The sequence below is a fragment of the Taeniopygia guttata genome, chromosome 6 (assembly GCF_048771995.1).
Source record: "Taeniopygia guttata chromosome 6, bTaeGut7.mat, whole genome shotgun sequence".
In the NCBI taxonomy this organism is placed as follows: Eukaryota; Metazoa; Chordata; class Aves; order Passeriformes; family Estrildidae; genus Taeniopygia; species Taeniopygia guttata.
In genome coordinates, this window is record NC_133031.1 from 16876816 (window position 1) to 16882734 (window position 5919).

The 5919-nt window shown below is 37.5% G+C and overlaps 1 protein-coding gene across 1 annotated transcript in view; it reads right to left on the minus strand.

Moving 5' to 3' along the window:
- Positions 1–5919, minus strand: part of ZSWIM8 (zinc finger SWIM-type containing 8) — a 53841-nt gene that overhangs the window by 47219 nt on the left and 703 nt on the right. The gene's annotated exons all lie outside the window — the stretch shown is intronic.

A 5919-nucleotide genomic window follows, 5' to 3' on the forward strand; every position in this document is an offset into this window, starting at 1 on the left:
AGAGCAAGAGGAGCACAGAATGTACAAGAGCCCAGCACAATTCATGAAGCTAGGAGGACGCCTCCACCTATTGAACAAGCCTGCCTGGTTTCTTGAAACTTCCCATCACTTTGTGAACTCATCAACTCAGGGAAAAAAATCCCTAACAGGGAGAGGGGGAGATAAAGGGATAGGAAACAAAGACAGAGCACAATTCAGAGTCTAGATCAAACCTGAACCCTTATCATTGCCCCCCCAGAGGTAAACATGCCATGGAAAAGAATAACCCCCATAGCTCCAGTAAGCCTGAAGCTCTTACAAATAGATCCTCTGTAGTCTCTGGTCATTCAGCAACACGGGGATCTCCACAAGGTGAATGGAAAGAGAAAATAAACACAGAAATAAAAATCTATGGAAGCCAGGAAGAAAGATGAGTAGAAAGATGAGACAAAAGAAAATGAAACATTTCCCCATAGAAAGGCAAGACATTAAAATAGGCAAAGAACATGCAAGACTTTTTGGAAGGGGAAAAGAAACTCAACTAACAGGAAAGGCCAAAAAACCACAGGAGAGAGATAACTGGAGTGGCAATTTAAAATCTCAGTAGTAACATGTAGTTCCTGATAGCTTCTTTATGTGATTTCTTCAGTACTCATTTCTGAAGAGAGGGATACACACATACAGTTATCTCAGAAAGGCAGAGGAAAATGCAAATGAAGAGATAAATGCATGAGAACCATTCAAACTGAGAATGATCCTCAGATGGAGAATCATTCTCAATTTGTCCATCTTCCAAAAGACAGAGGTATCAATGCATTGTGAAACCACCTTTTTTTAGAAACAGCTTCTGAAATCTGCATCCCAGGTCCGAAACCATGCATTTAATCATGCCCATCAGCCTTGACAAACCACTGTCTATGCAGCTTCTCTGCAGTGACTTCAGCAACAATGAACCAATGTCCCCTTGATACCTTGTATTTATTACAAGGCAGTAAGTCCCTTCCTCAACTTGAAGTTTTGCTTCTGCTCCATAGCAAATCAACACCATCACCAAGGATGGATTAGAGTACAAAAGTAAGTGAAAATCATTTACTAGGGTGAGAAAATATAGAGAAATCTATCTTCTACTAGCAACTAAGCCCTAACTTTCACATTACCTTTGCTCTTTGGACAGCTGATCTCTGTTTATTTCATAACCACATTTATCTTCTCATCAACACTTACATCTTTAGAATTCTATTGCTTCTATAAAGAAACTCACTAGGGAGCCATATAACACCTTTGCTCAACAGTTACTGTTTTGGCATTTTACTAATGAAGTTAGATATGCTATAACAGATATATTTGAGCTAGAACAGATTTGTCATGTGTTGTATCAAATTAGAAAACACAACAAACAAGACACATTACACCTGTACCTCCGAGAAGTGTGAGTTGACAACAAAAGCTCCTTCTTCAGAGACACAAATAAAGCAGAAAAAAAAATCAGTTGTAATATACAATAATGGCCAGTAACAAAACAACAGCAAACCACAAAGTCTCCATTTCAAACTTCACTAGGCTCAAAGAGTGGACATACTTTGGGATGATACCAGCATTCTTCTCTCATAATACCAAGAGTCTGAAGAGCACACAGTATAAATTTGAAAGAGACTAAATATTCCTTCTGCTCTTTTCTGAAGTTACTGCCTGAACAAGGATTAACTTGAATTTCTTAGTTATTGGCAATCATGAGGAAGAAACAGTGCTCTCTACACCATTTATTCTTTTCCTGTATAAATTAATGAAAATCAGTCACTGTTATTTTACCAGTATAGACACTGCTCAGACTCTGATCTGATCACATCTTCACCTCAGGCTCTGTATATTCTCTCTGCCAATCATTTTCTCTATACAGCTTGTAGTTTTGAGGCACTGTGCCCAAAACTTCACATTGTGGGTGCTCCTAACAGCTTGAAACAACAAAAACTGTCTGGGGCTGGATAATGAGAATATTTTCCAAGAGAGCACTACCTGTATCATTTCTTAGTCAAGTCTGAGGGGGTTCTGCAATACAGTATAGAATAGTTCAATTTTACAGTAAAGGAAAAAAGTCAAGTTTTCTCACTAGCTGGCTACTGAATACAGTTTCAACACAACTCATCAGCACACTTCCAACCAAATCCACCATGAATGAATAAACATAAAATGAGTAAATATATTGTGAAGGCACTGTTTAACAATCCTACAGTATTAATGCCACCTTCTTAAATGTTTGGTAAATATTTATGCTTCAGAAACTGTGAAACAAACGACTAAGGGTGGGAAAGAGCTTAGAAGCTTTCACAAAGAAACAAAGACACAGCGGGTGTGAAGAGAATGAGTGTACTTGAACATTTATTCTTAAAAATTCTATCACAAAAATACTTACATGAAGATAACATTAGATGTTAAAACTTTTGCAGAAAGACAACACTTAATTACCAATGAAAAATACAACTGCTTTAAAAAGCAAGAAAGGCATGAGAGAATCATAATGGCTCCTGGGAAAGAAGAGACTGCCCAGAAAAGTGGAGAAAAGGCAGGTGGGTGCATTTGTTAGTAGATGGGTAACAAATTGGTGGAATGCAATTTGATATGTAAGAAAAAGAGTTGGAGTTACAGACCATTCTAAGAACTACATAGTTCCGAACACTCTGCAAGGACACTGTACTTCCAAACATCCATTCAGCTTAACTTCAGAGCAGAACCCTCTGTCTGTCTGTGCAGTGAAAGCCTCTAATCAATGATGTATACAGGTAATGACTGGCTAAATATCAGTTAGAAGCATTACACCACTCAAAATTAAAAACACAAGGGGTAAAGTAAGCAATCAAGGCAGTTAACAAGAGAACAAGGCATTCCTAAAAACAAACATTCCAAATCACCACAGGACTCCCAGTACTCTCAAAACTGACAGGTTTCCTCCAGGATTTCAGTGCAAGTAAATTAGTGGAGATTAAGTGTAGTTTCCAAATCTAAAGGCATCCATGAAGTGGACACAATGCATTCCTTCTTCACATTGGCAATTTTACACTTAAGGAGAAAATTCCTTTCAAGAGTGTAGCATAGGAAGACTATAAGAGGACTTTACCATAACAGAAATTAAATGTGAGAAAAATCAGCTAATTACAATTCTATTTTTTTGATAAAACTAGTCAAGATACCTGATTTTATAAAGAAATCAGTTCCAAGGATTATATTAGAGAAAGTTAAACATTTTTCTCCCCCTTCCATCATCTTTCTAGCAAATCACTGGGGTGATTCACAAATAAGTGAACACCTCATCTTTTTGGCAACCCTCTGTAGTGAACACTGTGTGTATTTGCAACAAGCTAAGCCAAGCCTTATTATAAAATTTCCAATAAGCATAACAGTAATGTTAAAGATACCCAAGAAGAAAATAAAAACTTGCAAAAAGTAAGAAAGCCATAACTAGCGGTGTGCAGGTAGTTTGTTTAAGAGACAGCCAACAGCTTTTCCATCAGTCTTAGGGGGATCCTCTTTGAACCAATTAAAGAAGAATTAGACACAAGGAGAAACTGAAAACAATTGAAAAAGCTAGAAATCCCTTCTATTACATAACTTGTCTAATTCCACACCAAAATACAGGCTGAGCTCCAAACTGGAGGAAAAGACTAACAGAATACAATTCAATTCCTCTTGTTTCTTCTTAGCATTTAACAGAATAACCTAGTGTCTAACCTCACTTTTTGTTTGCATTGGCAACAGTAAAATGGCAAACTGTGGAAATAAAAACACACCCCTCGATTTTGAATTATCACATTTGAAATGACTCACTACAAACAACGACCTCAGGACCCAGCAAGTTCTATGTTTTCTGACTTAAAAACACTGTCAAGAATAGGTATTAGAAACAACAAAATTGGTATAGTTCTGAAATCCAAGGAGATTAGAGACAATGACAGATCTCACATCAGACCAGACTCTCTGGCAACACAACTGTGTACAGTAAAGTACCTACAAGTGGTCCACATGGGTAGTATCATATGTGACTTCACAGCGTGAATAAATAATTATTTAGGCTGCAAATCCTCATTCACATTCTTCTAAAAATAACTCTGACCAGAGCCTGGGAATTGCCAGCGAGGGCCTTAAGGGAGGCAACAGTATCCCTTCATGTCCCTCCTGTTAAAATAAGATTCTCATACAAAGGAATTATGTGTCTACAGATAAAACCCGAAATATATAACCAAGTATAGGCAATAAAAGCCTTATCTATGCAAGTCTGCAGAACCCAGAACAGCAACATCTCAATATCATGTAAATATTACAATTATCACAACAATGTTAGCTATTGTGTTTTACATGTCAGAAAAGGGCCTGAAGATTGCAAATATGCACTATCTACTGAAGTGTCTTTTCCTTTTAATGTAACAAGTGGGTGTCAGCAGAGAGAGCAACTGCTGCTTGATTTAATTCGGTCAAGAGAGCTCAAGGAACTAGGTCAAGACCCAGAAGAACATGCACTCATACACTGAACCAGCAGAGAAAAGTTGGCTAAAAGCATCTAGAAGTTGAAAAAAAATTCACCTTTGCAAACATCAGTTTGACTTGCAGAGCCATGCAAACCAATTCCATACATCTCTGCCAAACTAAAGATGTCATTATTTCCACACCAGTACATTTTTAAAAATTCAGCTCCTTTCTAACAAGATAACATGTGCAACAAGACTTAATGCAAAACATAAGATAAAGATATATGCATATGCTTTGCCCTATGCACAATGCTTACTTCTACATCTCAGGACTTACAGCTTTTAAAAATGGCAACACAATTCCCTTTCTCTGCAGCAGTAGAATTTAAAACTTAACATGCTCTGGAAAGTCTATGGTTAATGCAAAGTGTACTTTATGGTACTAAACCAGTGAAAACTGAACATTTGAACATAGCACAACATGGCCAGATTCCAACTCAATTCAATAAAAAGTCCATTCTCTGTTCATGCAAGAGCAAGATTCAGAAGAGAATAAAGTTTTACAGTTCCAAATATGGAGATACCAGTGAGGCAGGTGATGGTTAAAGATCAGGAAAAGTACTGACACTGGCCTGAAGAAACAGGAGATAAAAGGAAAAGTAGAAAGAGTTTGTGTAATTTCTGTTAACTGTGTCTCTGGCTCTGCTTAGTGCAAACATCACCTGAATTCAAGGGTCATGATGCAGTAGATGATTAGAGAAATCAAGTTTTGTTAAAAAGAAAAAGAAAATCATGCAAAGAGCTAAGAACTATATGTTAATTAAAAATAAAATTTAATTGTGAATGTTACTTATTTTGCTGTCTGCTATGAAATATAAATTACTATCAGCAGAAAGGAACTAGAACAACTCCTGAAGCAGGCACAATGCTGTTTGCCGACTTCTTTGCGACAGTGGTAAGGCCCTCTTACTCCACTATTGCAAAAGAAAGAGCTGATTTACTAGAAAAAGGGAAAATGCCACGAATCAGACAAGGAAAATGAACTACTCTATATAATTATGGCTTATATGGCTTTACATGAGTAGCTTTAAAGAAGTTAACAAAAACCTCTATGAATCCTTAGTGGAATTAAATCAAAGCCTGTGGGAACATTTGCAGTTATTCCCAGCCAAGTCTGCAGTTTGTTTATAGAAAACAGTTTTCAGATTTCCATGACCAGTCCCACAGAATCTACTCAGAAGAGAAGCACCACAATACTATGAGTGCACCCAGGTGAAAACTCACCTAAAAGACAGCATTGTCTTAAGAACCCCGGTGAACTTACAGTTGCAATCTTTGGACAAAAATTATTCTGAGAATGAGTCATACATAGGGGCTCTCTCTGCTGCTCAGACTTTCTGCAGATCTCCTCACCTACCACCCCACCTTGCCCCACAACTTCCACGAATCCAAAGCGCATCCCGATTAAACGGGGTGACCTCAC